The 23,879-nt window shown below is 40.2% G+C and overlaps 1 protein-coding gene across 4 annotated transcripts in view; it reads left to right on the top strand.

The window, feature by feature from the left end:
• The first annotated feature begins 1,941 nt into the window (after window positions 1-1,941).
• Window positions 1,942-23,879, top strand: part of Mrap2 (melanocortin 2 receptor accessory protein 2) — a 68,147-nt gene continuing 46,209 nt past the window's right edge. The window contains exons 1-2 of one of the 4 annotated variants that reach the window (XM_004860251.4): window positions 1,942-2,061; window positions 2,283-2,381. The gene's annotated coding sequence lies outside the window, so the exon portion shown is untranslated. Of the gene's footprint in view, window positions 2,062-2,282; window positions 2,382-23,879 lie in introns of those variants that run through there. The other 3 variants (XM_021240733.2, XM_087188079.1, XM_021240732.2) reach the window with 3 other exon arrangements.

The following is a 23,879-nucleotide window of genomic DNA, read 5'->3' as shown; positions in this document are numbered from 1 at the left end:
CATACAACTGAGTCTTGTCAATAGATTTCTGTGAGCTGGAAAGTTATTCCGGAATGCAAGGACAAAATTAAAAGACAATGAATTTGAGTTCCTACAGATTAGTATGTGCCTTTAGGATGCAAGATATTATGCTGGAACCTGCAGAGGAACAAAATAAAGTAGGCCTAGGGAGAGTTAAAGTATATATGCCACTCTAAAGTAGAAAAAGACAGATGCCGTAGGAGAGGTATCAGGTTGTAGGTCAAGAGCTTCTTCGTAGCTGGGCAGTGAGGAAGGCCTCTTGGAGGAAGTGGTATCTGAGGTACACCTTGAGGGAAAGTTAGAAAGGTATTGTTGCCCTTGGAGTAATGGAGAAGGAAATGTAGCCAGGGAAAGGCAGAGATACCTAGCAGAGACGTGGTAGCTCTGCTATCTTATTGATGATGTTCCCTGGTGCTACAGCTTTGGCTTCTGAAACTAAAGATGAGCAACCCACATCTTTTTACACAGGACAATGGGCCCTGGCTCTCAGTCTCATGACCCTTTGATACTCTGACTAGAACAAGGCCCCCTAAACCTGACAGCAAGTGTGGAGACTGGTCTGTGTGCACTGCTGCCTCTCAGCAGCAGCAGTTCTGTCCCTGTGCTCTCTGAACACTTTCACCAGATGCTGATGACATGCAGCTCTGCTGCATGGGTGATGGATTGCTTCGCCATGAACAGGAACAACAGGAACATGCAACTTGCAATGAGCCAGAGACTCAGAAACTATTAGCAACTCTGATCACAGATGGGCAAATTCTGTCATTTAGAATTCAATTGGCTATAGATGAGGCATGTGTAGCATATATACATATGCTATGAAGATGGTTTCCAAAATATTTCACTTTATACGCGACAATGAAGCTACTTTACAAGAATCAGTGACTCAGATGTCATTTCCAGGAACGATATCTCTTCTGGCACCACCAGCCTGCACATGTGCTTCATGGTTGCATCCCACCCTCCCCCCTGGCAGAATGGCTGTAATTAAACTAGTAGTTGGGGTACCAGGCTTCTGTGCTTGGAGATTAACTCCCTCAATTACTAAGGAGACCTAACTGGGACTACTAACCGCTTTATCTGGCATATCTAAATAGTAAACATCTCAGTGCCAGCACACAGCAAGAGCTCTCACTCCAGACACTAGCCTGATTTGCTCTCTCATTTCCTTGTGTTCTTATTCTACTGTGAAGGTATCTCCAACCACTCTATTTAAAACTGCCCCTCACCAAACATCCATTTCCTCCATTTTTGTTTTGTTTTGTTTTTCTGCTTTTGGTCCACAGCACTTTAAAATTATCTTAAACATTTCACATTTTATGTATGTGAATATAAGTTCTAGCAAGCTGTACCCCCTAGTGCCTAGTGTCTGGCAAGGAATATGGTCTCAATAAAATATTTGCTGGAAGGTAGAAGGATCCAGCGAAGGCTGTTAATTTGAAACTACCCCAGCCCAGTCGCATCCCTTTGGTCCCCTGCTTAAAGGACATTTGAGTGACCATTGGCACCTGCGTCTGTGGGCAGAGGTAGGCCCAGAAATTGAGCTGCCATGTTAAGCAGCACGCTGTGGAGGACGCAGGCCTTACTGAACTTGAACCCAATGCTGAGGATTTTTAGGAGGCTCAAATCACGCTGCTCCATTCCTTCTCCCTGAGCCCAAAGTTGGCTTGAGCAACCCAACCCACAGCAAAGGCAGGGAGAGCAAAAAAATTCCGGTCCTTTTTCCTTTCCTTTGTAGCAGGTTCTGATCCAAATTCAAAGGACAGCGTGGGCAAACAAAGGTTCTGCATGGGCAGATAAGGGTTCTGGCTCTCCTGCTCGTGGCTCGGTGTCCGAGGTGGGTTGGGAGGAGTCTCCGGCGCTACAGTCCCTGCTCTGCGTCCCGCGCCCGGCGCCGCCTCCGCCTCCTGTCGGGAGCGCGCGTCTCCGCAGCACCGCGGCGCTGTACGCGACTCGTCCACTGCAGGCAGCGGCAGCAGACGCGGCTACCGCACGTCGGAGGAGCTGTGACACGACCGAGCCCTCGGTGGCCGAGTCACGGTGCGCCAGCCGGTAACCCCGGGGCGGGGCGGGGCGCCCGGGCCAAGCAAAGCCGGGGCGCGGGGTGCGTACGGTTCCGGCCAAGGAAGTGGGTTTTTTTTTCAGTTTGGCGGGTGAAGGGTGGAGTGGAGAATGGGGTGGGAGGGCAGGAACAGGGTTTGGAAGGTACCCGGGGAAGAGTGTAGGAAGATAGAGAACCCCAGTTTAAAACCTTCCTGCAGCTTGCAGGTGTGCGTGGGTCCTGCCGGAGAGCTTCCGAAAGAGCTGGAAGCTAAGGCGTCTGGCCAAAGGTGGGCTTCCTCCGCCACCCTCCCCTTCAGGTGAGAAAACTTTCCCGGCCACAGGGGTCTGCGTGTGCCCGCGGTGCCTTGGCGCTTAGCTCCCTCTTGGGCTGGGGGACTCTGCGCCGCCAGTGAAATGCGTTGTCCTTGGCCCAGGCACGCGCCCCGTCGGTGGGTAGGGTTTTCCCAGTGAACCCTGGAGTGACAGTTCTGTTATTTGGGGTGACCCTGTGTGGATCATCATGCTGATGAGAGGGAAACTGTGGTTTCATCCTCCCTTTCTGTGTAATGATTTGAGGAAGGCCTTCTCAAAGTAGCCTCATTGGAAACCTATTTTTCAGTCTTGTGATTTCCACAGCATTTCAGATGACACAGGCTCTCCGATTATGACACTCGATTAAATCTGACAACAATAAAACAATGATGTTTTGAAAGCAAAAGGAGGAAAGTTGCCATGCCACTCCAGGGAAGATAGGAACTTTCATACATATGTTAATTCTTATGAAAACCCCAAAAGTAAGCAGCAGTATTTCCAGTGTGCAAGTGAAGAAAATGAGGTTGAGATATTAAATAGATTTTTCCAGTTGACTTCCCCGGTTAACAGTGGGAGAAGGGTTCTGGAAATTAGGACTGTGAGTCTGGCCTAATCTAGTCTGTATATCAGGTGGGTAGGGTACATCACCAAGAGCAGGTGCTGCAGAGAGGCCTGAGGCGGCAAGTAGGGGTGAGGGGCTACTGGAAGCTGCATGCCCTCAGAGAATTTTGTTCTGATGAGGAAGATTACTGGGTGATATGGTAGACAAGAAGATATTAACAGGGGAGGGACAGGAATAGGTAGAGCCTTTCCTTTCAAAAGTGAGAAAGGTTGTCTCAACATTTGTAAGAAGATCTTGAAGCTTGAAACTGGACTAGATGGTGGTCCTGGTGACAGGCATCCCAAAGCAGTGAAAGCCTTTATAGTCATCTTTGTACAGGTGTGAGAGATGAGAACTGAGCCAGGAGAATTGAGAGCTGAGCTAGAAGACTTTTCAAAAGAGAGAAACATTGAGTCCTGGCAATGTTTGAGAACAAATTCATTACAACGAAAGCTCAAAACGAGCCAAGAAAGCACTTACAATGATTTTTTCCAGACTAACTTCTTTCCTCTTTCTTGCAATCTACTGGGCTATAGATTGGGGCATGCTGTATCTACTGTTCCTCAGATGTGAGTTATGACTCATTAGGGTAATGATACCAGTCTAGTGAGTCATGTTTTAAAACATAAAACTTAGTAGGAAATATCAGAGTACATTGAATGAGTGACGGTAAGCATTGCTTTGTGAACTCCACGTGTCTGTTGTCTATCCTGCTGCCTCTGCACACCTAGCCTTGGCTGTCCCCATTCAGACTCCAAGACTAACCCCAGGTTACAGTAGGTGTAGTTTTCTACCTTGCAAATGCCATTATCAGGACCTTTGCAAGGAGTAAATTTCTTTCTCCATATTTCTGTGGACCGCCAGATGCTGATATATTTCACCAATGAGAATTCTTCTCTGAATTCTTTCCTTTTGAGTTTCTCATGACTTTAGGATGACAATACTTTGGTTAAGTGTTTCTAATGCAGTCTCCTTTGGTTACTTCCATTTTACCAAGGGAGGTTCCCCAAACCAGAGACCCGAAGATAAATTATAGTTGCTGACCCCTCCCATTAGTAGACAATGTTAAGTGTGTCTGGCCTTTGCAGAAACATTTTAGACAGTTTCTTGGTAAGGAGGGGAAAGGGTGGAATAAAATAAGGCTCTGTCTTTGTCACTTGTATTTTGTGTCACTCACCAAAATAAAGACATAGAAGGGACATAGAGCAGAGTTACAGCAACTAGAAATCTGGGAGGATAATCTATGAGACCCATATTATTATATCCAGACAAGAGAATATAATACAGGAGTAGTGGGCTCACAGTGGGGTTAAAGCTCTATTTCTGCACTAAGGTTCAAAGAGTTAATTAATTAATTTATTTTTAAAAATTAATTTTATTGGTACATTTTAGGTATATAATATAATGACATTCATCATTGGAAATTTTCACCCGTACATAATCTCTCTTGGTTTTTATTTTTTCCCCATTCCCCTGCTCTCCCTTCAACCCCTCCATCCCTCCTTATTTACAAAGACTTTGTTTCCATTTTTTAAATTTTCTCATATTAATTCCATTCCCTTCTTTCCTTTCCCCTACCCCTCCCACTTCCCTTCCCCTTTGCCCCCTTTCTTCCTATTGCACATTATCTATTATACCTCAAAGAATTAATTTAAACAGCAAAAGATAAAGCAGCCCCACAGAGAAGCAGCTCATGTGAAAGAAAAAACCTAGAGTTTCAGTAGCCCACCAGCTCTGAATGAACCGTTGTGTGAAGTGAACTCAGGAGCCACTGCAGATTTCATTGATAAGGTTGCGCCTTTCCTTGCAGACATTTGCATTGATCTTGTTGGTAGTCAGGCATAGTCATGAGTGTTTACAACTTTAAATCAGCCCCTGTGACAACCCTATAAGTAGGGAATGTGAGTATCACTGTTCCCATTTAATAGATGAAGAAACTAAGGGAAAAAGAAATGAAATAACTTTCCTGTAGTCACATAGCTAATAAATAGTAGAGCTGAAATTAGAACCTGGGGCCTGGCCACAACCATCTGCTTCCTGCCTGTGCTGTTTGGATCAAAAGAACCCAGAGTCCACTCTAGTCCTTATTTCATTCTGGGCCCCACATTTATAAAGGACAGGGACCACCTTCAGGCTATCCAGGTTAAAGTGGCCTGGAAAACAAGGGTCTGGAATTAGGCCAGAAGGAGAATAAGGAGCATTAAACTGGCAGAGAGGAATCTTGGCCAGGTTCTGGAAACCAGTGTAGATAGCTGAAGAGCAGGAAGTAGGTTTGTTTCCAGTAGTAGAATTAGGACCAGAAGTCAAGCCAGTGATGAGTGATCTTTAAAACTGTGGCGAGGTAAGACTCACCACTGAGTGTGTATATGTGTTGGATTTGATGACCCTGAGTACCCTCAGAATGTTCAAATTTTTATTAGAAATAGGAGTAAAAATGAACTTCAATTGGAAGTTAACAGTCTATCCTAAACATTTGTGCATGTGTGTGTGATAAAATAGGGTAGTAAATTAAAGTTTTGACTAAGGAATACTTTCAAGTTCTGTGGATTTCCAAAGGAAAGTGCTAGGCTACTGAGTAGAAATGTCAGCATAGATATTTGAGAACATTTTGGAAACTTGCGAATCTACTAGCCACTTCAAGAATCTGAGGGATTAGGCTGAGGATGTTGCTCAGTGGTAGAGGGTAGCATGCAAAGGCAGGTTTCAATCTTTAGTACTGTGGAGGGTGGGGCATGAGGATTGAGAGGAAAGATGTTGTTGGGAAGATGTCTTAAGAGAAATCTGTTGGCACTTTATCATAAGCCTCGTGCTAGTGATAGGGATAAAGGATCATGAATTGAGGTGTACATGCATTTCCTGCCTGTATTTGAGGCTCATTAGGTGACTTGGACAGCTGGATCACCTGCTTTTCCTAAGTTTGACAGGCAAAGGATGACTGAGGAGTAGCTGGAGGCCCAGATGGGGCCACATAGGAAGGAGAGCTAGTTAAAAGTGTGGACACTCCAGCCGCTGGTTTCTCGAAATTCAGAGGCAGAAGAAGGAATGAGAAGCCATCAGAAGAAAGGTGAATGTCACTCAGACACTTAGAGGAGTGTGTGAAGACAGTGAATGTGGTTCTGTTTCCTGCCCTGATCTTGGAGGGGTGAGAAACTGGCCAGCAGGAAAGCGAATGGTGAAGAAGAAGGAGGCCAGCCTTCCCCCACTCCCTGCAGGAGGCAACTGGAAGTGGGCAGAAGTCATTTTATAGCCAGGTCAGGTCCTTTTTGTCTAGAACTGGACATTTTAATTCTTCTTGGACTCTGAAGTGATTGTATAAATAGAAGAGTTATGGAATCTGCCCCAGTATTCCTGTGTATAAATCCCTGGGATACCTTTGAGAAGATGATAGAAAACAAAAGTAAAATAGAACTTTGATCAGACCCTGAAAGCTATGCCAGTTTAGAGAATGGTCTAGTTTTGTATGGTTGGATTAAATTAGTAAAGAGTGGAAGTTATTTGCCTCATGTTATAGTTACTTCTGAGAAAGATTCAGAGGCAGAAGTGGTTAGAAAAGAAAACATTTCCTGGTGTGCAAAGGAGTACTTCTTCAGAAGACTGGTTCAAATAAAATCGCCTAAGTACTTAATGGAGAATACCCCACAAAATTACCAGCACCTCAAGTGTACATTAGCCTTTTGTTCATGGTTGAACTTTATTGCATGATTTCATTTTCCCAAAGCTCATGAATTACATTCAGATATCAGCGTAGCAAGCAGGGAAATTTTTTTTTCTTTTTTTAAGGAGCAGGGCATGTTCAAGTTTTTATTATTTTGGAGACCAACTTCCAGATAAGATGGTCATGTGGTTTTTGACTTATGTTTGGAAGCAAAATAACTTTTTTTATTTCCACTGGTGTGTGAAAAGTGCTTACTGATGTCTGAAAGAGGGGAAAGTATGTGTTTTTACTTCTTTTTCTTCACAAACATGATTTCCCAATCCACCATAATATTGTTGAGATGTGAGGTAAAAAAGCAGAAATTGAGAATTCTTTATAAGATACTATAATTGTGAAAATTAAAAATCTAAGTTTGTTGCCCATGTTTCTGTTATCAAGACCTGTGTAATTTTGCCCAACTAGAGAATATTAATAAAACTTCATAAGCCTTCAAGTGAGGATAATTTATAAGCGCCAAATAATTATTCTCCTCAAAGGGGCATTTGTTTTCCTCACACATGTCCTTGGTAACAGCAAAAACAACAGTTGGGAGAAGGCAGATTGGCCAAGGGTGGTGCATCCTAAGGGCTTGTTGTGAGTTTCCTGGTTGGTCACCAACCTTTTTGATGCTAAGAAGCAGCTTCATGGAAGACAGTTTTCCCACGGATGGAGGTAAAGGTGGAGGTTTTTTGATGATTTGTATGCTTGCGCAGTTCATATTAGGGTTCGAGGTCCTAGGACAGTGATGGCAAACCTTTCATAAATGAGTGCCCCAACTGCAACCCCAAACCCACTTGTTTATCGCAAACTGCCAACACTGCAATTAAACTTGAGTACCGAGGTTTTAGTTTAGCAAAAACAACTCATACATTAACATTTTTTGTCTTAAAAGAAAAACAAATAACATGGGTGCCATAGGTTTGCCACCACTGTCCTGGGAGAATCTAATGGAGTCCCTGAGCTGACTGGAGGTGGAGCCCCGGCAGTGATGCAGGTGATGGGCACAGGCTGTGAGTGCAGATCTTGGCCAGCTCCACTCCCACTCATCTCCTATTGTGTGGCCCAGTTCCTAAAAGGCCATGGACCAGTGAGTGGGTTGGGACCCCGCTGGCCTGGAGAATCAAGAAGGAAAATAGAGGAGATGAGTGAGAGGCCATGGTTGTAAACTTTACCTGTCTTTCTACAAGCCTTTGTTTACATTCTTCAGAAAATATAGCTGTATTTTGGTTGACAGAAAAGAAGAAGGAAGCGGGGAACAGAAATTTAAGATGAAAATCTAGAAATTATATCATATAAACTTACATTATATTCCAACTAGTGCTTTAAAATATCTACTAAATTAGCCCAATGGGAAAAGAAAGTTAACCTATATTCCTGGGAGTCTAAAGCAGAGGCTAGGGGTGCGAGAACCAAGTACAATATGTGTTTATTGTGAATGTTCACTTAATATTTGTAGTCTATTCTGTCACATATCTCTACTATTAATTTAACATAGATAGTAATCCTCTAGGTTTACCTGTAAAATTGATGCATCAGGAAGATGAACCAAGTATGTTTGAAGACTTGGGGTTCTATTTGGCACCCTCTGACATAAGCAAGGTGAGGAACCTGCTTTCAGCTCCCTGCATTACCATGTCCCCTAACTCTCTTCTGGCTGGGCCCTCCCTGTAAGTGGAGGACCCTAGTTTGCCTGCTCCAGCCAGCCCAGTTCTTTGTCATCAGCCATCTTGCTGAGGGGTCTGTGGGTGGCTAGGAGGAGAAATCAGAAAGACGAGCATCCTGGTTTCAGAACCCCAGACCAAGGAGGACAAGACGACCATTAGAAATTTGAGGTTTCCTGCCTGTTGCTCATCTCAATCTGTCAAATAAGTCAGTGCTTTAATTTACATTTCTGTGGAACAGAGATGGGCAGACCAGTCCCTCTCTCTTTTTCTTTTCTTTTCCCCCCTCCTTTCTTTTGCTTGTCAAAAGAATGATTGAGCCCAGGGCTACCAAGAATGGTGTATGCTTCTTAGAGACAGAACAAAATAGGTTTTTATGGAAAACCATCCTCAAAGTGCTTTAAGATATGGCTGGTCTTATTCTCCAAGGTCTTATTGTGTTACGTGTTTCAAAAACTCCACTAGTTAAAATTTAAAGTATAGCAAATTCCTTAATAGTATGATGGTCTAATTTTAAAGTTTTATTCTCTGGCCATGTTGTTTTAGAATAGCACCTGTATAAATCAGTATGCAAGTTCAGTGAGAGACAATCTGATCTTTAGGGAGTCTGATTTATTCTGTCTTGTTATTAAAATGAGGGATTCAAGTAATCTGTGTCCTGGGATTTGAGAGAAGAGAGAGGTCTTCGTGGGCTCAAATAGCTGAATCAGACTCCATGGAGGAGGTGGTGACTGACTTCTACCCTCAAAGGAAGGCAGGATCTGGAGAGAAGGGAGGCAAAAGTCCAATATGGCAGACAGAAGAGGGTGGGCAAGCACAGCCTCAGAGAACCATCTTTGAGGGTGCCTAGCCCAAGCTCTTGTACTGAAACAAACCCCTATTTCTTAATGACCCCACTGCAACTGTTGTTTATATCATCATACTTTTGTGTTGTCCCTTAGCCACTCCCATGTGTATGTGTGTGGGTGTGTGTGTTTTGGATAGGGTGAAGTTAAACGGGGGAGAGAGTGGATCCAAATATAAGCCTGAATTCTTGGAGGGCATAGGCCAATTTTTGTCTCTATTAAATCTTTCTTAGTTAAGCTCATAGTGTTTAAAATACTCTTGTTGATCAGAATTGACTCATACTGATTTTAGCATGTTCAAAACCAGTGCCCTTTCTCCTTAAAGGGAATGCTTATGAGAACTTAATAAATGCATTTGTTGAAGATGGAATCTAGTGAGATGGATTAATGACATTTTGAAAGTGGTTTTCGAAAATGTATTTGTTGTTTAGTCACAGCAAGAGTGGTTTGGATAGCATCAGTTTTAGTGGACTTTCTAATTCAGCAAAATGACAGTTTAATTTCTCATTGCAGTGTAACTCATTAAAGTGAACATTGTTTTCCCACAATTAATTTCAGCACCTATATAAATTTACTGGCCCTGTCATGACAAAATACCACTTAACAGAAATTAATTTTCTCAGAGTTCTGGGGACTGGAAGTTCAAGATCAAGTTGCTGGCAGGGCTGGTTTCCTCTGAGGGGAGGCTGTGTTCCAAGCTGCACCTTGCACATGGCCACATTTTTGCTGTTTACACACGATTGTCCCTTTGTGCACACATCCCAGTGCCTCTCTCTGTGTCCTAATCTCTTATAAAGATATCAGTCAGATTGGGTCAGGGCCACCCTAATGGCCTCATTTCAACTTAATCAGCCCTTTCTCCAAGTACAGTGTGGCCACATTCCAAGGAAGAGTTAGGGCTTCTGTAGTACTATATGAAGGGAACACAGTTCAACCCACAACACACCCTGTCTGTCTGTCTGTCTATAGCTGGGTATGTTGGTGCAAACCTGTAATTACAGGAGGATCTCTGTGGGTTCTAAGCCAGCCTGGGGTACATAGCAAAATTCTGTCTCCAAAAAAATCTATCTATATAGACTCATGTGCATGTGCACATATGTCCACAAGTACACACCCATAATTTATACAAAAGATACACATATTGAGTTAGGGATACATGGAAAGGAACTTGGTTACAGAATAGTAGGTCTAGAGTGAATGTCACAGTGCCCCTTTCAGTCCTTTTCTTTTACTTTCAGAGGAGATGAGTATTTCAGCTGAGACAGTAACTACCATGTGAATGTAGCAGGCAGAGGCAGTGTAGTGCAAACCTACAAAGAAGTGTCTGGATGTTGTGATGATACTGATCTCAGCCTGCAGCTCACCTGTCTGGGAGACAACGGCCTTTATTGTGAAATGTATCTGTCCCACTTGCAGGATGCTTAAGATGACTTTTTAAGCTATGAAATGATAACTTTTAATGAGAGTTGTTTTTTAAAAATTTTCCTTACTTGACAAAATAAAATTGTTGTCAACCCAGGTCTGCAAAATCCAGCTGGTCTCCAGAAAACATTCCCAGCAAGTAGGCCAGTTTAGTAAGATAAAGGTGCTTCCTCTTTGGCATTAGGAAGCCACTAACTTTTAAAATGTTGCCCCTGAAAAGGACCTAAGAGCTTACAGTAATTAAAATTATTTTTTCCTGATTTTAAGGTAATACAAGTAGATATTTAAAAAGAAAATTTTAAAAACACTCTTCTATGAAGAAATAAAACAAAATTTCATAGCAAAATAATAAGAGAATAACAATGGTTAATATACTATGAATCATGATAAGAATGGTCAAAATGTTACTCCCAATACAAGTCATAAACTAAAAGAATCTCTTACAAAGAAGAAATAAATAAAAGGACAAAACTTTTTTTTAATGAAAAAAAGAAACTAATGGTGTAAATGGAACAAATTAGCATCTATTTTAAAATAGTTTTGAAATAACAGAATAGATAATTTGGGGAGTTATTTGAACTTCTCGCTATTTCCTATTTATCTACTATTTTACTATGGATATAGATATAGATCTTACTCATGTAAGAGAAACCATGAGATATTTAACCTTGTGTCTGACTTATTTAATTTAACATTATGTTCTCCAGTTGCATCTGTTAGCTTATGAATGCCTCAAGTTTATTTTTCTTTATGGGAGAATACTGTAAGGAAATGGATGAAAAAGTAACCTTTCTACATTTTGGTGGGAATGTAAACTACTATAACCACTATGGAAATCAGAGTGGAGATTTCTCAAAACGTTAAAAATAGAAATTCTGTTTAACCTAGCTATCCCCCTTCTAGGTATCTTACCAAAAGAGTTAAAGCCATCATATTATAAGGATACAAGAATGCCCATGTTTATAGCAGCACCATTTATAATAGCTAAATCTTGGAAAGTGTATATGCCCATCAACAGATGAATGGATAAAGAAAATGTGGTATTTATACACAATGAGGTTTGGAATAATTTGTAACAGAGTGCTGCTGAAATGAGCTGGGCTAATGACATTGAGGGACAACAGAAGGTGGGGCTTATAAAAAGTAGAATTTGGAAAGCAGTCATGTGTTTTCAACACAGACAGTCTCCATCTTTTCTTGACTCTCCTGGTTGAGAAGGGTGTTCCTCACAGGCTAGATAGATTTCCAGAACTTTTTCATTACCTCAAACTGAAACTTTGTATGTATTAAACAATAACTTCCCTTTCCCCCATAACCCTCAACCCCTCGTACCACTATTCGACTTTATACCTCTAAGAATCTGACTAGTCCAGTTAACCTCATATAAGTGGAACCATGTAATATCAGCCCCTTTGTTTCTGGCTTATATCACTTAGCATAATGTTTTCAAACTTTATACATGTTTCAGAATTTCATTCTTTTCTAAGGATTAATAATATTCCACTGGATTTATATAACACATTTTTTTTCCATTCATCATACGTGCACACTTGGGTTGTTTCTACTTTTTGACTATTGTAATAATGGTGCTATTATATGGGTGTACAAGTATCTTTTTGAGGCCCTGCTTTTGGTTCTTTTTGATCCTTTTCTGAAGTGGAGTTGCTGGATCACATAGTAATTCTGTGTTTAAGTTGAAGATCACCTATTCTGTCTTCCATGGTTGTTTTACCATGCATCCCAAGATTCATTTATTTGCCCACATCCTTGCTAGCACTTGTTTTTTTCTGATCTTTAAAAATAGCCCTCCTGATGGCTTTGAAGTGATATTTCAAAATGAAGCATTACTTTTTGGTGGCTGGTTCTTTGGCTTTAGTTATTTTAAACATGCTCTTACTGAAGGCTCAGGAATAAAGCAAAAATAAACTGTCCTGGAAACCTGGAAAGCCTGACTGTAATAGAATTAGTTGTTGGTTTGGAATTCTACTTGTGCCCTCAACAGGCCTAGAATTTTTTTTTTGTACAGGTTAAATTTATTATCCTTTTTTTTACCCCCATTAACTTTATTGGTACATTTTAGGTATAAAATACAGTTACATTGATCATTGGGATCTTGTACCATTACATGATGTATCTTGGTTCTTATTTTTTTTCCCCTTCCCTTGCCCTCCCTTCACCCCCTCCACCCTTCCCTATTTGCAAAGGCCTTGTTTCCATTTTTTTCCTCTTCTCATATTTTTTCCTTTCCCTTTTTTGGCTTCCCCTACCCCTCCCAATTCCCATGCTCTTTTAGACCTTTTCTTCCTGTTACACAATATCAGTTATACATTTTTTAAATTATAATATTAAGATCTAGGAGACATTACCACAGATTTTACAGAATTTAAAAGGATATAGAAAGCATATTACAAAAATCTGTTTTGAAATAAATTTGACACCTTCTAAGAAGTACCTTGGAAGACAAATTAATGAAACTAACTCTGGAGGAAATATAAAATTTGAATAGCACCTATTAAAGAAAGTATATTCCTAGCTTGAAAACCTACCTATATGACAACAGCAGGCTCATATACATTTTAACTGGTAAATTATATCAAACAATTAAAGCAGAAAAAAGAAGGAACACTTCTCCCCTCATTTTAGGAACTCAACATTGTGCTAATCCTAAAACTGGATAAAGATAATAGAAGAAAAAAGTATGAACATAGATAGAAATTTGTTTAACAAAACAAACTATTAGTCAGATCTGGCAGTATGAAGAAAGTGGTTTTGTTATAGGGATGGCAGTGTTGGTTCAGCATTGGAAGATCCACCCCCAAAAGTCATCATTTTAACAGAGGAAAGGAAAAAGCCATATGATCCTGTCACTAGTTGGAGAAAAAGTATTGGACTAAATTCTACAGCTGTTCATGGTAAAAGCTATCAGGAGACTAGAAGTAGAACAGAAACTTCTCAACAGATTAAAGATATGTACTCCATACTACCAGTGAGAACGCCTTATATGAATGGAGAAGATACAATGCTTTCTCCTTAAGGTGGGGAACAAGGACAGATATGCTTACTCTTTATCTGTCCATTAAACTTTGAAACCTAGTCCCCACTAAAATAGTCTGGCAATAAAATGAGACAAATAGGATAGGATTGGCATGGCAGAAGCAAAATCTTTATATGTAGATGAAATGATCATCTACAGAGAAAATACTAAGAAATCTCTAGGAGCCCCTAGAACTTGTACTTGAATTTAGCAGGATTAGAAAACACAAGGTATATATAAAAATTCAGGTCTGTGTATACTTGCTATAAATGAAGAATTGGATATTGAAATTTAAAAGTTATGTAGGAGTACAAAGGACCTAGAAAAGTTAAAAACAAAAACAAAAACAGTGTTGGAAGACGTTTAGTACCTAATTTTGAGATTTCTTCTAAAGCTACAGTAATCAAGGCAGTGTTGGTGTAAGGAAAGACACATAGATCATTTGAATAAAACAGAAAATCTAGAAATAGAACCACACATATATGGTCCATTGAGTTTTGAAAGATTATTTAACATTAGCATTTTATAGAATATAAACTCAATTCAAGAGCCAAGGATGAGATAGTGTTTTCAGCAAATGGCTCTAGAACACCTGGTATCTGTGTATAAAATATTAACCTCAACCCTTTTTTTCCATACATGAAAATAACTTGAAGGGATCTATGAACCTAAATAAGAAAGCCTAAAAGTATAAAACTTTAAGAAGAAATTATAAAGGAAAATATTTATGAATTCAGGGTAGGCAAGAACTACCTAGGATACAAAAAACATGATGTAGAAAAGAAAAAAAATTGATAAATGAGATTCCATCAAAATTTAGAGTTTTAAATGACATCATTAAAATGAAAAATAGTCCTTAAACAGACCATATTTACAATGCATATAACCTATGAGCAGAATATATAAAGAATTCTTAGAGCTCATTAATAGACAACCCAATTGAAATGTAGACATAAGAAGATGATAAATAGCCAGTATAGCACAAGGAAAGGTGTGCAACTCTAGAATCAGAAAAATACTAATCAGTACAATAACAAGATTGAATTATGCACTCATTAGGGAGATGAAGTTAAAAGTTTTAAAAGCCTTGTCATGACTTTTTCTTTTTGTTGGATTCTCCCCCTTTGCGTTTAATTTGTCACGCCCAATGGATTCATTCTGCTGGGTTTCCTGGGGTTGTGATCCTCATTGACTTTTCCTAGGGTATTGTCTAAAATTTTTTGGAGTGCCAGTTTGATATTCATGAAGTTCCTGAGGTACTCTTTATCATGAAAGTATCTTATTTCTCCATCAATTTTGAAAGATAGTTTTGTAGGGTACATCAATCTGGGTTGGAGGCTGTTTTCCTTTAGGGCTTGAAAAACATCACTCCGAGCTCTTCTTGCCTTGAGGGTTTGCATTGAGATGTCTGCTGTGATTCTGATGAGCCTTCCCTTGTATGTGATTTGTTTCCTTTCCTCTCATTGCTTGTAGAATTTTGTTCTTCTGTTGGATTTCTGGAATCCTATCTATTATATGCCTATGTGTAGATTTTTTTTGATTAAGCCTAGCTGGAGTCCTATATGCCTCACTTATCTGTATGTCAAGTTCTTTTCCCCTCCTTGGGAAGTTTTCTGCCATCACTTCTGTGAACAGTTTTTTTATGTTATCTGTACTCTCTCCTCTTTCTTCATTGACTCCAATCAGTCTTATGTTTTTCTTCTTTGCATCATCTAGCAGCTGCTGGATTGATTTCTCATGTTCCCTTACAATTTTAAAGCAATTTTTCTTTTCCTGGTCACTAATTGCAATCTTATCTTCTATATGTGAAATTCTCTCCTCACATTGGTTCATTCTGTTGTGCAGACTTTTGTTGGAGTTTTTAATCTTGTGGAAATCTGTATCTGTTTTATGGATTCCATTTGTTTCCTGTGTTGGGATTCCATCATGTTCCTCAGATCCTCTATTTTTTTTATCTGTGTCCTCTCTAGATTTATTAATCATGTCTTGCACCATGAGCAAAATCTTTGCTGTTATCTGAGTAATTATTTCTGATTTCATTTTTCCCAGATCCTCTTTTGTTGCCAGTTCAGAGAGCCCAGGTGGTTGAGTATCAGATTGTTCTATCTCGTTTCCCTTTGGGGTTGCTGTAGGTGATCTGGAAGTCTGTTTTTGAGGCTTGTTTATGTGTTTTCTCATTTCCACAGGGGTGTGGTGCTTCTGGCACCCATGCAGCTCACTTTCTCTGCCCTAGGAGCTTTAGATGGCAGCAGGGGAGCTTCCTTCCAGGTGCTGGGACTGGCTGAGCTTCTCTGCCCTAGGAGCCTGGGATGGTGGTGGGGGAGCTTCCTTCCAGGTGCTGGGACCGGCTCACCTTCTCTGCCCTAGGAGCCTGGGATCAGGGCTAGAATTTTTAAAGCACAGATAAAGAAGAAAAAGGAAAGAGGCAGGAGATGAGCTATGATTTTTCTGTGATAGGGGCCCCAGCTTTGTGGTAATGAGAAGGTGTTGGTATTCAGATATAAGACAAGTAGTGTAATGACACATGCAGTAGGTAGAGGAATGGGTGTTACCTAACTCCCTTGTCCTGTTTGCACATTCACTAGCTAATCTTCTGACCTTAAATTTTATTGTCACACCATGTAAAATGTGCCTTGATCTGCTTGGCTATTGTATTTCTTTTCTTTCTTCTTCTTCTTTTTTTTTTTGGTACCAGGAATCAAACTCAGGACCTTGTGCTTGCCAAGCAGGCATGGTGCCACTGGGCTATATCCTTGACCTGGCTATTGTATTTCTTACTGTAATTCAACAAATGCATACTCTAGTTATGTCATTCTCTATGCTTGGGTAATGTGACTCAGTCTGTAAGGTTTTCTCACACCTGGAAAACTGAAAATCCAGCTCCCTGAACTTGCAGGGCAAGGTGCAGTCACTCCTCACCTGGCTGGGTACAGTGTGTTTGCAACCCCCATGTGTATCTCAACCCATGCCTTGTCCTAAGAACACCTCCTCAAATGGGGGTTTTGTAACTTCTTTAAGGAGTTTTATTCCTTTATGGGCCTGGCATTCTTCAGCTGAAGTTCACTATCAGAATGGAGACTGCTGTTCTCGGGTTCAGGGTTGAGAGGGAGAGGTAGAACACAATAATTTGGTTTATTAATTGCATGTGCAATAATTATTAATTATTAGTTGCCTTGTGCAGTGTCTTAGGCTGTTCATGCTGCTCAGACTGATAATTTATTGCTCACAATTCTGGAGTCTAGGAAACCCAAGATCGAGGCACCAGCAGATTCAGTGTCTGGTTATGGCTCTCTGCTTCATAGATAGCACCTTGTTGCAGTGTCTTTACATGGATAAGTTCACTTGAGCTTCTTTTACAAGGGCACTAATCATATTTGTGAAGTTTGAGCTCTCATGACATAATCACCTTCTAAGAGTCCAGTCTCTTAATACAATGACATGGGGTATTGGGTTCCAACACGGTGATATCTCACTTCCTGAACTTAGTTCATTCCATGATTCTGGGGAAGATGGCTGCAGTCGTGTTCATCATTCAATGCAGAGTTCTGCAACAGAAGCAAAATTTTGCTGAATGCTTCTGTTTGTGAACCCATTTTTTCCTGAAAAGAAACATTTGTGAACCAAGGATCCACTGTATATGAATTTTGAGGACATCAACACTGAAACTATAACATGTAGTTGCTAGGAATCCACTAAGGAACAAAACAGAAGAGGTCTCTGCCTAGATGGTGCTGACTGAAAAACAAACCAAAAGAAAAGAAAAGGCTGTGGGAGAATTGGTTAATGCAGTCTTCTCCTAGCCCTTAGTATGATGTATTGGAAAGACCTGTTACCATCTCCAGAAATATCTCCAAAACTCAGGACAATTATGTGCTAACACCTAAGAATTTAGTTAATTAACATTTTCTGGACTGAACTTGGGAATGCTAAAGAGCCAGGCAATGCTAACTTGAAAAATTACCTTTTGGCCTATTTACTACTATAAGTTGTACAGGACATAACCAAAGAAATTGATTTATGAGGTCCAAATGGCTTGTCTTCTTTAAGCCACTATTGGATAGAGGAAGGATGTCCACTCTTCAAACGACAGTAGTCAGATGAAGACTCCAAAGTCGTGGAAACATGACTGTAATTGGAAGAAAGAAAAATCTACACCCTGTGAAAGAAGTTGCTAACTTTAAATACTTTCATGGAAATGTGTTGAACTAAATTTGACTTAGGGATGCCTCCACATATGAGTCCTTATGGAATGAATTGCACCCTAATTTAATATATGGACTAATGGAGAGTCTAATTTAGGAATGTACTCCTGTAACAAATAGCTGAGGTTCCATCAGTCAGAGCAGCTGAGCTTCAATTCAGTCCTTTGCAGGCAGCCAACTGATTGAAACAAGCCCAAACATTAAGCTGGCTCACACTAAGCTGTGTCAATACCTCACTTCTGTTTTCTGTTTTTCAATTTTTATTTGTTTATTGGTACATGTTTGCAATACATAATGATTACTTTCATCATGGGAACTTGGTACATGTATATAACATGTCTTAAATTTTTTGTCCTCTTCTCTCTTCCCTCCCTACTCCATCTCTTGGTCCCCTTCTTTTTTGCAAAAGATCTGTCTTCCTATTTCCTATTATCTATCTTTTATTTTGCTCTTTATTTATGTTTGGATTTCTGATATAGGAGAAACAATGTGATATTTAAGGTTTTGTGTCTGATTTATTTCACTTAACTTCATGACCTCTTTTGGACCCTATCCATACAGTCTGCCTGGCTCCCTTGCAGGCTGGAATGCTTAGAACCTGCTGTGACTCTGAGGGCTGAGTCACAAATCATGCTTAGCTCGGTTAAAGTTCTGTTAAATTTATCTTATCTGAGGTTTTTCTTTTTAACAAACGGAATCAGCAGACTTGCGAGTGAAAGTGGCAAGTGGAAGAAGGAGGTAGACATTTACATGGGACCTATAAAGGTGAGCATGTGAACTGGGGACAGAGACTCATCAACATAATGTGAGTACTACTCTGGGAGGACATTGTGCAAGCTCTCACTTAAGAGATCAAGCTTGATTTCTTGCTGGCATGTGTTGCCTTATTGAGATGTTAGTTCTGGTCTAAGTAGGAGCCAGACTCAAAACCTTGTAGTCTCATGTTCTCTGTGTACATCTACTTACCTAAACACTGGTAAGCTGTGTGCACAGGCAGCCTTGTCTCATGTGCCTGATCATGCCTCAGTGAAATGAGAGTATTAAGGTACTGAAATTGTGATTCTAAGGTTCTGCCCTTAGGCTGGGGAGCTACCAAAATACAGCTTGTCTGGACTTTGGTTTCTCCTGTGTTGTTGCTGGAAAAGACAAAAGGAGATAAGTCAAGAGGTAACTTCTGGGCCAGGGATTTAGCTCAGTGGTTCTGGCGCCTGCCGCTCAAGCGCAAGGTCCCGAGTTCTATCCCTGGTACCAAAAAAAAAAAAAACCAAAAAAACAAAGAGGTAACTTCTGTGTGTTGTGCTAGGGACAGCTGTTCCTGAAAATGGGAGGAAAAAGAAAGAAAAGCAGGTAACCAATGAGAGAGAACTTTATAACCCAGACTAGAACTGAGGTTGGTGGTCCTGGTGGTATGCCTATTTTCAGAGAGAGAATCATTGCAATTATTGATTTCAACTGTGAATGGGCCAGTAGGTCTTTCTCTGTACAAGCTGGTCACTGTGGGTCTATGGATCAGTGACATTGGCCAGGAGCTTCTTAGAATGCCTTTCTGGCTACACTATGTGTGTGTGTGTGTGTGTGTGTGTGTGTGTGTGTGTGCATGCGCATGCACATGCACACACTCGCATATGTGAGTACATGCTCATTTTTCAATGTTTCTGGATACCTCTCAGACCTATATATATACATTTTATTTTTTGCTTAAATTCTTTTATTAGTGAACTTTAGGTATACAATACATTTACATTTATCACTGGATGCTTGTACCTGTACATGATGTATCTTTGTTCTTATTTCTTTGCCCATTCCCTGTGCTCCCTTCACCCCTTCCACCCTTCCCTATTTACAAAGACTTTATTTCCATTTTTTTCTTTTCTCATAATTTTTCCTTTCCCCTTCCCCTCCCATTTCCCCTACCCTTTTGAGTTATTTCTTCCTATTTCAAATTATCAATTATTTATTTTTTGTGGTTTTTTTGGTATGGGGATCAAACTCGGGTCCTTGCACTTGCAAGGCAGGCGGCGGAACCACTGAGATAAATCCCTGGGCCTCAATTATTTGTTTTAATCATTTTAATCCTTATTTACACATTCAGTTTCTAACACTAGAGAAACTGTTCAGTATTTACACATGTGGGTCCTATTTATTGCACTTAAGAGTATGGTCTCAATATGCATCCATTTAACTATAAATGTCTCTAGTTTGTTGATCTTTATGGTTGAGTAGTACTCCATTTTATAAAAAAAACCATATCTTCTTTATCTAGTTTCCAGTTGATGGGCGCTTGGGCTGTTTCCAAGCTTTAGCTATTATGAACTGTGCCGCTATAAACATGGGTGCACATGTATCACTGTGGTATGATTCTTTTAATTCTTTTAGGAAGATACTCAGCAGTGGAATGGCTGGGTCAAAGGGACTTCTAGTCCTAGTTCTTTGAGGTATCTCCATACTGATTTCCACAGTGGTTGCACCAGTTTGCACTCCCACCAACAATGGAGAAGGGTTCCTTTCTCCCCACACCCCACCAGTATTTGTTACTGGTTGATTTCTTATTGGTACAGTTTAGGTACACAATGTAATGACATTCATCATTGGAAATTTGAACCTTTACATAATCTCTCTTGTTCTTATTTTTCCCCCTTCCCCTGCCCTCCCTTCAACCCTTCCGTCCCTCCCTATTTACAAAGACTTTGTTTCCAGTTTTTCATTTTCTCATATTCCATTCCCTTCTTTCCTTTCCCCTACCCCTCTCACTTCCCCTTCCACTTTGCCCCTTTTCTTCCTATTTCACATTATCTATTATACTTTTTAGTCCTTATTTACACTTTCAGTTTCTCATGGTAGAGAAACTATTCAGTATTTACACACGTGTGTCCTATTTATTTCACTTAAGAGTATTGCCTCAATGTGCATCCATTTAGCTACAAATGTCTCTAATTTCTCATATTTTATGGCTGAGTGGTACTCTATTTTATTAAAAAAACCACATTTTCTTTATCCAGTCTCCAGTTGATGGGCATTTGGGCTGCTTCCAAGTTTTAGCTATTACAAATTGTGCTGCTATGAACATGGGTACACATATATCACTGGGGTATGATTCTTTTAATTCTTTGGGGAAGATACCCAGCAGTGGAATAGTGGGGTCAAATGGGACTTCCAGTCCTAGTTCTTTGAGGTATCTCCATACTGATTTCCACAGTGGTTGCATCAGTCTACACTCCCAGAAGCAGTGGAGCGGGGTCCCTCTTTCCCCACAGCCCTGTCAGCATTTGTTATTGGTTAATTTCATGATAGCAGCCATTCTTTCTGGAGTGAGGTGGAATCTCAGTGTTGTTTTCATCTGCATCTCTCCAATGACCAGTGATGTTGAACATTTTTTCATATGTTCATTTGCCATTTCTACTTCTTTGTGTGAGAAATGTCTGTTCATCTCAGATGCCCATTTTTGGATTGAGTCTTTAAATTTGGGAGGTCTGATTTTAAATTTTAAATTCTTTATAGATTCAAGATAGTAGACCTTTGTCTGAAGATTTTTTCCCACATTGTAGGTTGTCTCTTCAAACTGCCGGTGGTTTCTCTTGCTGTGCAGAAGCTTTTTAATAAGAAGAAATCCCACTTGTTGATTGTTTGTGCAAGTTCACAGGCAACCGAGGTTTTGTTCATAAAATCTTTTCCTGTACCAATGTCTTCAAGAGTTCTACCTAACCTCTGTTCCAGCCGGTTCAGCCTTTCTGTTTTAATATTTAGATCTTTAATCCATTTTGATTTTATTTTAATGCATGAGAGATATAGGTCTAGTTTTAATCTTTGGCAAGTTGAAACCCAGTTTTTCCAGCACCATTTATGAAAGAGGCTATCTTTCCTCCAGTTAGGGTGTTTGGCTCCTTTATTGAAGTTGAGATGACTGAGTGTGTCTGGCGTTGTTTCTGCATCTTCTAATCTGTTCCACTGGTCTTCAAGTCTGTTTCTTTGCCAGTTCCATGCTGTTTTTATCACAGTACCTTTGTAGTATAGTTGCAGGTTGGGGATTGTGATACCCCCTGCCATGTCTAGAATTGCTTTTGCTATTCTCGGTATCTTCTTGTTCCAAATGAATTTTTGGATTGTTTTCTCAAGGTCCATGAAGTACGCTGCTGGGATTTCAATTGGGATTGCATTGAATCTACATAGCAGTTTTGCAAGTATGGCCGTTTTCACTATGTTGATCCTTCCTACCCAGGAGCAAGGGATGTCTGTCCATTTTCTGATATCATCTTCAATCTCTCTTTTCAGAGGGCTATAGTTTTCAGAGAAGAGGTCTTTGATTTCTTTTGTTAGGTTGATTCCTAGGTATTTCAGGGTTTTGGATGGTATTGCGAAAGGAATTGTTTGCCCTATTTCTCTCTCAGTGAGTCTGTTGTTCATGTAGAGGAAAGCTATTGATTTTTGTGTGTTGACCTTGTATCCAGCTACTTGACTGAATTTGATTATTAAGTCTAGAAGACTTTTGGTGGAGTTCTTGGGGTCTTCTATATAGAGTATCATGTCATCTGCAAATAACAACAATTTGACTTCTTCATTTCTTATCTTTATTCCTTTTATTTCTTTCTCTTGCCTAATTGCCATGGCTAATGTTTCCAAAACTATATTGAACAAGAATGGTGATAGTAGACAGCCTTGTGTTGTTCCTGATTTTACTGTGAAAGTTTTCAGTTTTTGACCATTTAGTATGATATTGGTTGTTGGTTTTTCTTTTTTTTTCTTGGTACTGGGGATTGAACTCGGGTCCTTGCGCTTGTGTAGAAGGCGGTGAAATGTTGTTAGTTTTTCATAGATGGCTTTTATCAGATTTAGATAGAGACCATCTATTCCAATTTTTTGTAGGTTTTTTTTTATCATAAATATGTGTTGGATTTTGTCAAATGCCTTTTCTGCATCTGTCGAGATAATCATATGGTTTTTGTCCTTGGCACTATTGATATAGTGTATTACATTATTGGTTGATTTCTTGATAGCAGCCATTCTTTCTGGGGTGAGGTGGAATCTCAGCATTGTTTTCATATGCATTTCTCAAGTGACTAGTGATATCGAACATTTTTGCATGTGTTTATTTGCTGCTTTTACTTCTTTGAGAAATGTCTGTTCATTTCAGATGCCCATTTTTGAATTGGGTCTTTGAATTTGGGAGGTCTCTCAGACCTATATTTAATGTGCTAGTCCCAAGCCTGAGGTGGTAATCACTTGAAAAACTTCTGTGCTTATGCTCATCCCTTAACAGAGAAATAAAGGTTGTCCAACTCCATAGAAATAGCTTCAGTAGTCTGAATATCATCTTACCAATGACATGATGAAGAGCCTTTATTCACTCTGCATGAAATTCCACATCTGTGTACATCATGGAAATGGAGAGAATTGCTTGATTTTGTGTATTAGATGGAAGAGCACCCAGGAGTGGTGTGGGAATCTGGGTTGAAGGAAGAAAGATTGGATAGTCAGAAGAGAGGGTGAAAGTGTTGGAATTTGGGTGAGAGAAAGGGTGATGGTTTAGGGAAAGATGTCTGAGTTTTGCTAATCAACCTTTCTCTGCTTGGATTTGAACCCCCCAAAGCTTCTCTTGGTAGGTTAGCCAGTCTCAAACTACTTCCTTTTCAAGTATGGCTTTCAGATGCAATTTTAATTTTTATTATTGCTTTTTGTTGGCAATAGTGCTTCCGGCTGCTCAAAAGAGCAATTTCTCTGCTGCTGCTGTTGTTCCAGGAATCTTGTCTAGGATATATTTCCTATCAAAGAAGTTATTCTTAATGACTTTAATACTGCAGAAACATCTGACATTGAGAACGTCTTGGCAGGGGTGCATGCCCTGCCTAGGAGCAACGGGGGACAGAGGGCAGCCCCCAAAAGAGCCCTGCTATTTCCTGTTTGTTGAGCTCAGGAGAGCAGCTGCCAGCTTTTAGCACCCCGTTGAGTAAGCCTTGATGTCAGACTGTTCTCACTGCTCCTGAGCCAGACCTGCCAGATGTACTTTACTGTGGTGAAACTATCAGACTCTGGGGACTGCTACCCAGCTA

The sequence above is a fragment of the Heterocephalus glaber genome, unplaced genomic scaffold (assembly GCF_053883595.1).
Source record: "Heterocephalus glaber isolate CG9 unplaced genomic scaffold, H.glaber_assembly_v1.0 deba00001523, whole genome shotgun sequence".
Lineage (NCBI taxonomy): Eukaryota > Metazoa > Chordata > Mammalia > Rodentia > Bathyergidae > Heterocephalus > Heterocephalus glaber.
This window is presented reverse-complemented; position numbering and strand designations above follow the sequence as displayed.